The sequence below is a fragment of the Lissotriton helveticus genome, chromosome 2_1 (genome assembly GCF_964261635.1).
Source record: "Lissotriton helveticus chromosome 2_1, aLisHel1.1, whole genome shotgun sequence".
In the NCBI taxonomy this organism is placed as follows: domain Eukaryota; kingdom Metazoa; phylum Chordata; class Amphibia; order Caudata; family Salamandridae; genus Lissotriton; species Lissotriton helveticus.
In genome coordinates this window covers 1,304,133,643-1,304,146,147 of record NC_136059.1, presented here as the reverse complement: position 1 = coordinate 1,304,146,147, position 12,505 = coordinate 1,304,133,643, and positions in this window count along the sequence as shown.

The window sequence follows — 12,505 nt, the reverse complement described above, 5'->3', positions numbered from 1 at the left end:
TCTATTACTTATTTAATCTGCATGTTGGTTAAAGCTACATGATTTATTTACCACATTTTTAAAGAGTAATTTTCTATGATTTTCATTTTCTCTTCTACAGATATGATACAGTTGACGCATTTTCTCATGTCAGGCACATCTTAATTGTTAATCAAGCAATAGGTTATAAAAAAATTCGACTTTAACACATATAAATAAAAAAATACACGGTAAACTAATTTTCTTTTTCGAATATATAAGCCCTGCATCGTGTAATTTTAATAGCTTAAAACAACAAGACTTCACATTTGTTTTGTAAGTATGACATATGGTCACTGCACATCGGACCTCAAGCACGTTTGTTTTCTTGTACTAGATGAGTAAATGTATTTAGTTTATTTTAATGTACTTGGAAATATCAGATTCTAAGAAGGATAACGTTTGAGATGTGTGTATCACTGAAGGCAGCATTATACTAGTTCTGCGGCTCCTGCCGCACAAGCAGTTTTTATTCAGGCGATTTTATTTGCAAATATTTTAATTTTCAACCGAAAGGTTTGTGCAGGTTGACTATTATGTTACAAATAAACTGTGTTTAAGCTTAGACTCTTTTTTTCCAATCAAATGTATTCGCCACAATTAAACTTAACATCACAGAACCAGCGTTCAGAAGTAATTTTGAATAAAGGTTTCCAGATTGTTTCACAATGCTTATGATGTGCATAACTTATTACATTGTGGCAAATTATGTGTTACACGTTGAGCTATGCATTCTTTTTCATTACATGAATGTTGTAGTTAATGTTTGAGACAATCACGGACTAATCGCTGTGTTGGTGTTATGACCTCTACTTTTTTGTGCTTGGCTTACATTGTCTTGATTATCAATAGGTTCAGAAAAATATATGGTTTGCTGCCAAATTTTAGTGTGCATAAGAAGAACATTTCTCAAAAGGCATGTACAAATAGATTACCGAGTCTAGGTCGTCACACTTTTAATCACTGACGAATATGTATTTATTATTTTAGGGAGACTAGGAGATCATAATTTCATAAAGTGTGCACAAATTCAGTATCTGCATTCTTAGCCCAAATGTGAAAATGACAGTGTTATTTGAACTACCAACTAATATTAATTGATAATATCAAGACGCGCTTGAAGGTACAACCCTGTAATATACCTCAGTAAGTGTATTATTATGCTAAAGGAAGGAGTATCTGGACAAGGGCCTCCCTCATACCCCGTGATAGTCAGCAGATGCGCTTGCCTGCACCTGCCTGTATTAATCTCACTTCACTCGAGGGAAACCTTTCCACTGTTTTTTAAAGCTTTGGAAATATTGTAAAACTGTTTATGTGCACCACTGTTTTAAAAAGATTGACGTTTTAAAAACGCCACAGTTCGCCCTACTCACTCACCCCACACGTCATCTGGTGTCTCCCCGTTCCACCACGGAGTGTTCCGAATGAGTGGAGGGAGACCGGAAGTGTCGTGTAGATCCCACCACTCAGTCAGCAGTCTAGCTGCCAGGAGTATAAAACACATGGGCAAACCGGCGCGCAGCGGACGCGCTTGAAGGTACAACCCTGTAATATTCCTCAGTAAGTGTATTATTTTGCTAAAGGTAGGAGTGCCTTGACAAGGGCCTCACTGATACCCCGTGATTGTCAGCAGATGCGCTTGCCTGCACCTGCCTGTATTAATCACACTCACCCCAAACGTCATCTGGTGTCTCCCTGTTCCACCATGGAGTGTTCCGATTGAGTGGACGGAGACCGGAAGTGACGTGTAGATCCCAGCCCTCGGTCAGCAGTCTAGGTGCCTGAAGTATAAAACACATGGGCAGACCGGCACGCAGCAGACACGTGCAGCGGGGAAGCCCGTCTGCGCCCGTCCATGCCTGGTCGTCGCCCGGTGCCAGAACCCCTGCCGGTCCTGTGAGTAAGCAGGTAGCCAGTTCGGGCAAACACTACACGTACACTAGTTGCGACCTACAACAAATCAGGGATAATAGTTATGGGAGTGATTTACAAGCAACCTACCCCTGTACCTCCTCTATTTTAGCAGAAGGCCATTTCTCCTGCATCAAATGCGGTCACTAGTGTGGGCTGCCATTACTACGTAAAAGCAATCCCCCAGGTCTCAACCTTATAAATGACACCTCGCATCAACCTAACAATCACCAATCATGCTTAGCACATACTACCATAAGAACAAGCAACTGGGAATGCTTCCTGGCCAACGTGCGGTCGCTTCCCAAACACGCCATTAACATATGGGACTTGCTTTCCTCCTCCCACCCAGACACAGGGTTTCTGACAGAAACATGGATAAAGCCAACCTCCAATCCTGCAATAGCCATGGCCCTACCTGACGGCTACCATATTCAAAAACTCGAGAGACCATTAAAAACAGGGGGAGGAGTATCAATGATCTATAAGGATCCCATTAAGGTCACCATCTTAGACCAACTAAGTAATGACAACATAGAAACCCTGGTCTTCAGAATTAACCTACATGGACAACTCAGTTAGAAAGGCGCCCTTGTATACCGCCCTCCAGGGCCTCTCCTTGATTCCGTCACCTAACTGATGAACCTCATTTCTCCATATGTCATAGCATCTAAAAAAATTTTGCTCCTTGGAGACTTAAACATACATAGTGATAACCCAAATGATACAGATGCTTCCTCCTTTTTGGCAGTGCTCGAGACACTTGAACTGACCCAAATTAATAAAGAACCAACTCACACAGCAGGGCATACACTAGACTTAATTCTCTCAAATTCTCCCAACATCCTCTGTGGAACAACCTACCCCCTAACATGGTCTGACCACTCCAAAATTGAATTCTCCATCTCAGGACCCAGAGAACATAACATCCGGAAGGGTAATAACCTAAAGATAAATAGACAGTGGCATAAACTGTACCCCACTCTATTCCAAGAAAATTTTGTCTCTCCACAATACACCAACTTAGACAATGTTGAATCCCGCCTTAGCAAATTTCAAGGAGCCATAACATCCACTATAAACACGCTAATACCCATGAAAACCTTGAAAGCAACCCCGAAACGCCCACATACTCCCTGGTACACTACCAACCTCCGGACCGAAAAAAGTAAATGCAAGAAATTAGAACAACACTGGCGGCGCACACATGACCATCGCGATAGAGAGAGATTCAAATCTGCCCTCGCCAAATATCATAACAGCATAAAGCAGGCTAGGAAACTGCACATAACCAATTTGCTTGAGCAATCAGACAAATCTTCTAAAACACTATTTCAGGTCCTCAACACATTCATCAAACCAAAGGCATGCAACACGGAGGAAGAACCCTCCCAGGCACTATGTGATAACATTGCATGCCATCTCACTTCCAAAATTGACAATATCTACAAAAAAATCATGAGAACCAGAAACTGCCCATCAGGAAAAATGCCAAACTCCCCCCTAAAGACGTCACTAACTATCGACCCATCTCTCTATTGCCGCTACAAAGTAAACTACTAGAGAAACACATAAACAAACACATGACCAACTTCCTTGAATCCTCCAACAGCCTCGACCCCTCACAGTCAGGATTCCGTCCCAGACACAGAACGGAATCAGCACTGGTGACAGTCACTGATAACATCAGAATGCTAGCAGACAGGGGTAAGGCAGTACTCCTTATACTGCTTGACCTGTCTTCTGCATTCAACACCATTTCCCACCAGATCTTGCTAGGCAGACTCAGAAACGTAGGCGTGGGGGGGATAGCCTTAGAGTGGATGACCAACTTCCTAGGTGAAAGAACACAAACAGTCAACCTAGGCCCCTTTAGATCACAAACTACCATGGTCACCAAGGGGGTCCCCCAGGGCTCTTGCCTGAGCCCCACCCTGTTTCATATATATGTCACCCCACTCGCTAAATTAATAGGAAACCTAGGGTTTATCCCAATTTCCTACGCCGATGACACACATCTGCTACTCCCATTTGATAAAAACTGCACCAACATTCAGAACACCTTCTCAGAGGGAATGAGATCCATCACCAAATGGATGTGCGATAATTTTCTCCAGCTAAATGCTGAGAAAACGGAAATAATGCTCTTCAGAGATGCAGTAACAAGCTGGTCTCCAAACTGGTGGCCGGGAGACCTGGGCCCAACTCCCTCCCCCAAAACAGTGGTAAAGAACCTAGGGGTAAAAATTGACCAGAAACTTAGCCTCGAGGAACACGCCACCACAACCGCCAAGTCCTGCTTCCACGTGCTCAGTTTGCTTCGCAGAGTTTTCCCCCTACTCCCTATGTCCACTAGGAAAACCTTGACACAAGCTTTGGTCACTAGTCGTTTGGACTACTGCAATGCTCTGCTGATTTCCGCCAAGGAATCCTCCCTTAACAGACTGCAAGTGGTCCAGAACACAGCGGCTCGACTGGTGACCAATGCTCCCCCCAGAACCCCCTCACTCCCTCTACTTCGTAAACTTCATTGGTTACCGATTCGGAAACGGGTCAAGTTTAAGATCTGCTGCATGGTATACAAAGCCTTCAATAAATTAGGACCCAAATACATCGCAGATAAATTGTCCGGGTATAACCCCTCGAGGACCCTTCGCTCTGGGGCAAAAGAGTTTCTCTGTGTACCTCGTATGAAACAAAGCCGACAGGGGGGTGCATCATTTTCTTATGTTGCACCCTCTCTCTGGAATCAGCTTCCCATACACATTCGTCTCTCCCCCTGCTACTTATCTTTCAGAAAGCAATTGAAAGCCTTGCTGTTCTAAATTATTGGGTTTCAGCTGTCTACAGCCGTCTTAGCACGGAGATACCCCGGTTGGGGTGATTCATGCACTTTAAAAATGACATAAATAAATAAAAAAAATATTCTCCTTGCCCTGCTTCACAAGTCACACGAAATTGAAGGTGATATAAATACGTTTACATGGTACAATTTATAAAACAGTAGAAATAGAAGAGAACGGATAATGGCACCAAGAGTGGAACTGTGGTGCAACACAACGGACTTGTGGCAACATGTGAGGAACTATGGCGAAGTGGCACCAAGGGAGGAATTGTGGCCATATTGTCCTGCCAGAGATACGGAGGGCCTCATTTTCAATTATTTGCAGTAGGGCAATGCTACAAGCACTGCTGCTGCGCTGCCCTTCAGCAAAAGAAAAGGGCAGGAATGCCCCGTATTTATCAGATACAGAGCATTCCTGTCCCCTTTCCCTGTGGTGACAGTCTATTGGCTGTCATGCGCCAATGCCGGCACCCTGGTGCAAGGGTGTGTGCATTGTAGGAATGAATGTTTTTTTACATGAAGGGATACCTTCCTGCATACAAACAATCAATGGAGGCGCTTTCCTCTTTCCATGTGTGCTACTGAATGCACCACACATATAAAGAAGAAGAAACAAGGAAAAATAATATATTTTCATCTTGTTGTGCCTCCCCCGCGGAGGTGCAGGAGTTTGATACATTTCCAAGTTTGCAACTTGTTGTAAATCACCTAATTGCACATGCCCATGAACAGGCCTCACAATATATAACAGAGTCACAAATTATCTTATTCAGATATTCACCAGACAACAGACATTCAGGTTCTGGCCTCTCAGAAGAGCTGCACCTAAATTGATACAGAATGTTCTGATTTGGCAAGATGGTGGCCGTTCGTTTGGCTGTGTGAGCTGGCGTTCTCTCACACGGAACCTCACCCCAGCCTCAATAAGCCTCTCAGGCGGTTTCTCCGGTTACTGTTTTCCCCGTGTGATAAGAGCACGAGTAAATGCGGGGAAATTGATTCCAGATTTTCGGTCCGACTGTTATGTTTAGATTTATTACCTGGCTATCGTGCACCGATCCTGTTAGCGTCAATCGGGCGCTTCATCGCGCTGTGTGGCATTTTGGTTTCAGCCTTCCAGTGCTCCCATACTGGCGGCTGTAGTATGGCACCAAAGGTCATCTCTCAGGCTGCACTAGCGGCGTGAGCGCGCTCCGCGGCAGCTGCCGCCGGGGGGTCCATGAACGAGTCAGCAAGCACTGCGCGAGAAGACCGGAGCTGCGAGAAAACGGTAGGAGCAGGAGCAGCCCGTAATGGTATGTCTGTAAAAGGAGGTGCAAAAGGAGGTGCGAAGACGGTACCTGCTCTGTTTAGCCAGATAAATACTAAGACTAAAAATCCTGGAGTAGTAGCTCAAGTGACTGGGGGTGCGTTAAAGGCTACTGAGGTGGAGACAGGGGGGGTATCAACAAGGTCTTTATCCGTATGTGTTGGCAATAAGGGCAGTACCCCCTCTGCAAAGGATAAAGCTGAGAAGATATCTGCGGCCTCCGGACAGGGGACCGCGGAGGATTATTTGGCGCAAAACTCACAAAGAATAGACTCCGGTATGAAATTGAATAATCGGTGAGTGAAGCGCCTGTTCTGGTACATACGCCTGCGGCTAGTACAACTGTTGATAAACTAAGTGATACTACTAGCCAGGCTTCGGATATAACTAATCAGCTCTGCAAAGGCGAAAAGTTTTTCTCTCTCTCAGAGCATACTGGGTCATCTTTGGATGAAGAGGAGATTGATCCTGACAGGACGGATGATGGCAGTGATAATGGGGATTGGCGTCAGAATGATATCTTGAGTAGTGGGCTGGGTTCCCGGCTTCCCCGGACTGTTCGAAAGGGGAAGGGGCAGAAAACACACGGTCTTGTGAGAGAGGGCTCGGGGGTGCGGGGTCTCTCACTCACAGACAACTCCCTAACCGATGGTGTGGATCCAGAGGAAGGCAGGTTGGTGCCGATAACCGCAACACAGTTTCAGGAATCTGAATTACCACCCTCTGAGATCACGCCATCACTTATCTATCAAACAATCATTGCGCATCGGGAGGAGTCACGCCAAGAGAATGTCCGTACCCAGGGAGCCTGTCGTAGAGTCCAGAATTCTATCCCGAGAGTAGCAAAAACTTGCACGGAAATAGCAACTAGAATCGGGGAAGCAGAGGAAAGGATTTCCAACCTTGAAGATGCTTTAGATGCCCAGAAGAATGCAACTGATTTGATTGGGGCACAGAAGGAGGACATATTATGGAAATTAACTGATTTGGAAAATAGGTTAAGAAGAAACAATCTTAGAATTTTAGGGGTTCCGGAGGGCCTTGAAGGGGGGGGACGTGAGGCAATTTGTGGTTGAACTTTTCCAAGAGGCATTTCCGGAAACTCTACAGTGGGACTGGCAGGTTGAAGTCCTTCGTGCCGATCGGTTTCCTTTTAAACAACGGCAAAAGACTGGGGATAAGCCTTGTGCAATGCTCTATGTCTTTATAATTTCTAGGCAAGTGAAAAATTATATGAGTCAGCAAGGCCGGATAGGAAAAGGCGAGGTAAGGGCTGCGATTTCTTTGTTCGAACAGATTTCTGTCCAGCAACAGTGGAGCAGAGGTGGCAGCTCCGCCAGCTGACTGCCCCCTATCAGGCAAAGGGGGCACAGGCTTTTTTGCTTTTCCCTTCAAAGTTGAAGGTCATTTGGCAAGGGCAGACAAAATTCTTTATGTCTGAAATACAAGCTAAGGAATTCCTTTCTACGATGTAAATTCTGAATGGGGAGTGACCGTTCTGGTGTATTTTGTGTTTTTCTGAAGTAGAGTAGGAGGACGAAGGGGCAAGCACCAGATGAATGATGGGACTAATAATCTTTATGGTCTCTTACGGGTTGTTTTTTTACTTGTTTTTTTCTTCTATCATTATGCCAAATAGGTGTGTTTTTTATTGTAACTAGTGTTCTTGTCCTTAGCCCTCCCTCTTTCTTTTTGTGTTATGGGGTGAGGAAACCTGTGTGGGAGTGGGTTACCAGCTTTTTCCATCACAAGGACTTAGTCCTGTTGCCACTTAGGGGTGTTGTAAGGGATGGGGGTGTGAAGGGGGTGGGGCCTTTTGGGTGGTAGGGTAGGGGTGGGGGGGCTGGTGTTGTGGGGTATGGCAGGGCTAAGGATTAATAGGATTATGAAAGTCTTTGCAGAAATGGCAATGTATTTTTGATGTATTGGAAAAATTTGGAGAATTACAAAGCAAGCTGAGTTTTGATTGCTTAGATGGGGCAGGATAAACTTGTTATAGGTACATGAAATGTGTGTGGTCTCAACGATGCTAAGAAGTGGGCTTTATTTTCTAACATTGTACAGACTATGTATCTTGATATTTTATATATATAGGAGACACACATCCCTTGGGGGAGGCGGGATTGCTTGAAGATACCGGGGTTTGATCTTATAGCATGCTCCAAACAATCTTCTATGATAAGAGGAGTGGCTATTCTTATGAAGCGGGGGGGTAGGGGCTTGCAAAAGGGTCCAGGAAGATCAAATGGGGAGGTGGTCTATTGCCGAATTTTCAATTAGTGATAGACTATTAACGGTATGCACTGTCTATGGTTCTAACGTTGATGATCCTGAGGTGATTACGTTTTTAAATGTTGAGTTAGCTATGTGGCCTAGCCCACTGTTTGTTATGTGGAGATATGAATATCAATATAACAAGTGATTTTGATCTTGCAAAAGATGTTAATTATGTTGGCAGGAAGCCTAAAGTGTTTAAAGCGCTCCAGACTCTACTTCAGGAGCATGGAGTCATGTATTTATGGTTTTTACAGAATAAACTAGATGATGGATACACATATTATTCGGTTCCACTCAATAAATACGTTAGGTTAGATTATGTTTTTATTTCAGAGCAGGTAACAGCTGTTTCTTCCATTTTTTCTCCTCCCCGGATTTATTGGACCATAACCCATTCATAGCAGAATGCCCATGGCCACGGATTAGAAAACCTCCACGTGAGTGGACATTTGAAAGAAAGTTGTTGTTGGACGAGGCCTATTGTGTTCATATCAGGAAATGGATAGTCGAATTTTTAAATATTAATAGGGGTACTGCTTCTGATCAGATCGTTTGGGACACTTTGAAAGCTGGCCTGCGTGGGGAAACTAAGGGCCAGATGTAGGTGGCCAATTACCGGTCGGTAACGGCCAAATTCGGCCGTTACCGACCGGTAATTGGATTTTGAGATGTAGGGCATGCATTTACAGAATCGGTATTTTACCGATTCTGTATTTACCGATTCGGTAAAATTACCGAATCGGTAAATACAGACTCGGTAAAATACCGATTCTGTAAATGCAGATGTAGCTGGCACATGTCAGAGTGCCACAGGGCTTTAAGATTCGGTATTTTACCACCCAATCCAATTGGGTGGTAAATACCGAATCCGGGTGTGCATGCACATGTGTGCATGCACACCTGTGCCATGTGCCCTTAGGGCATGTTTGTGTGCCACATGGCGCACATGCCTATTTTTGGGGTGCCAGAGGGTGTCAAAGTGACACCCCCTGCACCCTTGCTAAAATCGGTATTTACCGATTCTGTAATTACAGAATCGGTATTGCCCATTGATTCCTATGGGCTGCAAGGCCCATAGGAATCAATGGGCAATACCGAATCGGTATTTACAGAATCGGTAAATACCGAATCTTAACGATTCGGTATTTACCGAATCTGAAATACCTACATCTCCCCCCCTCTATTTTACCACCTCTTAAATACCGATTCGGTATGAATCGGTATTTAAGAGATGGTAAATTAAAATTACCTACATCTGGCCCTAAATGCTTTTCTTCGCATAGGTGGAAGACAGAGCAAGAGTTGATTAAGAGTCATGTGAAGGAGTTAAGGGATGCTGAAGTAGAACTCGCTCTTAAAATCAAGCATGGTCACAACATAGAGTCCTGTCAACAGGAAGTTGCAATCATGAAAGCCAGATTTTTGGAGTCCTTTGGACAGGACCATGCCACAAAATATCTTCAATATCGTACAACGATGTTTGAGTTTGGTGAGAACTCTGGCAGGGTTCTTTCCAAGAGACTCCATCAGCGAAGTGTACAGAGTCGTGTTGTAAAAATTCAAGATCAAATGGGGGTAGTCCACGATAAGCAAGAGGGTGTAAAGGGAGTGTTTTTAAATTACTATACTAATCTGTATAAGGAGGATATTTTGAGTCCCCGGATAGAGACAGAAGTGGAGGACTTTTTATCAGGAGTTGATACCTCTAAGCTATCACAAGAGCAGAGTGAATTTTTATCGGCCCCTATTCAATGGGATGAGGTGGAACTTGTGGTGAAGTCTTTAACTAACGGTAAAGCTTGTGGTCCAGATGCTGTGCCTCTTGAGTTCTGTAAGACATTTCTAGGGGAGATTCGGTTAGACCTGCTTAATGTACTTAGAGCTGCACAGAAGGGTATTGTCCTGGAATCTTGGCAAGACCCTACTATAGTCCTGTTTAAAAAGAAAGGCAAACCGGAGCGCCTACCTTCATCCTTTCGACCTATATCGCTAATAAATAGCGATTCTAAAATTTACTCTAAAATTCTGGCAGCCAGGTTAGCCCGGGTGATCACTCCCCTGGTCTCTATGCGCCAGCATGGATTTATCCCTCGGCGGGACACGTCAGACCATGTCAGACGTGTTATAGCTTTGTTAGATTGGGCACAGGTCACGGCCTCTCCCCTCGGGGTCATCCTGTTGGACGCTGAGAAGGCATTCGACAGGGTCTCCTGGGGGTTCTTGTGGGCCGTGCTCCAGTGGAAGGGATTTAGTACTGAATTTGTTCAAGCGATTCAGGCATTGTATTCCTCCCCAAAAGCTTCACTTCGCATCTCTGGACAACGGACCAGCTCGTATTCTTTAAGCAGGGGCACTCGGCAAGGGTGTCCGTGCTCACCCTTATTATTTTCCCTCTATATCGATCCGTTCCTGAGCAAGATAGAGGGCAACCAGGGCATAATACCGATAAGGGTTGGTGGAATGACGTATTGCAACTTAGCGTATGCAGATGATATAGTCGTTTTAACATCCGATGTTTCTTCTGCATTCAATGCACTTAAGATCTCGGCTGAGCACTTTGGGGCAGTGTCAGGGTACACATTAAATGTATCTAAAACTCAAGTAGTTCAGACACCTGATATGCCATTGTCTGATGCTCCAGTTTTCACAGAAGCCATATATCTTGGGGTTCGTATAACTGCCGCAGTCAAAGCTATTCCGGATTTAAACATTTTCCCGGTGGTGGAGGCGGTTAATACTAAACTAGAGCAATTAGAACACCTTCATCTTTCTCTATACGGCCGATGCAGTGTCCTTAAAATGCTAGTACTCCCGAAGTTTCTATAGCTGTTCAGGACGATTCCTTTAGAATTATCTCAAAGAAGTTTGAGTAAGGCAGATAGGCTTTGTTATAGATTATTGTGGGGGTATAGGCGGTCACGTCGGGCAGCTATGTGGATGTGCCTGCCCCGGGCTCGAGGGGGTTGGTCTGTACCAAACGTATTGCTTTATTATTGGGCAGTTATGGCTCAGACGTTGGGTGTACTGCTACTTGGAGATAAGGCAGTTGTGCAACTATGTAATCGTCCGACTATCTTTGAGATAGGCCTAGGCGATGAGGCCAAGGGTATTTTATTGGAGGTGCTAGAACCAAGTTATTATAAAAGAACGAGATTCAAGGTCATAATGGCTATGTTTGTCATCTGGCAGAAAATCAGGCAGAATCTACGTATCCCCAATTTGAATATTTATACCCCCTTTAAAGCTGCTCGACTTCTGCCTGGCATATTTCAGGATCAAACGATGTTCAGATGGCAAGTGCTTGGAGCTCGGGTTATAGGGGATTTATTTGGGGATGGTAAACTTCTATCATATGTTTCTTTAAAGGATAAATTTAAGTTCTTATCACTTGATTTTTTTAAATATCTTCAGATTCAAAGCTTTTTACATAAATATCTGAAGGGTGCACCTACTTTGTTAGATAAACTCCCCATTATAGAATTAATTCAAAAAAGAAGTAAAATAGAAATGCTGTATCAGTATTTATTATCTACTTTTCCTGATGATTTGCTGGCCCAAAGTGTTAAGTGGGATGGTAAGCTTGGAAAGACAGGCACTGATTTAACACCAGCTCTGGAGCTTGCCAGTGAGGTTTTGGTTTCTGGAACCCTTAGAACCCAAAGCTATATGGCAATGTTAGACCTATATTATACACCGGCTAAAATCTCAAAATGGGGTAGTAGAAAGGGAGATTCTTGTGCAAGGTGTGGGCTATATGCAGCTGATGTTATTCATATGTTTTACACTAGCCCATCCCTTTCTGGTTTTCTGGCAGACATCGAGCGTTTTATTAATTCTACGCTTAAGATTAATTGTAGTCTGTCTCCAGAACTGGAGTTATTTGGTGTGGATGTTGGGATTAATGAAGAAGTCAGAAATTCGCGACATATATCAGCTTTTTTTGTTTATAGCTATGTCCCAGATCCGGCTGTGTATAACTTCTCAATGGTTGTCCCCTGAAGCTCCCACCTTCATTAATTGGCGAGCTAGATTATTAGTTATCCATAGGCTTGAAGTGTCAGTTTTTTCATTAAAGGGTAAAAGGAGGAGGGAGATAGCATCTAGGATATGGGCACTGGTCGAAGATTGGATTAATTGAAATT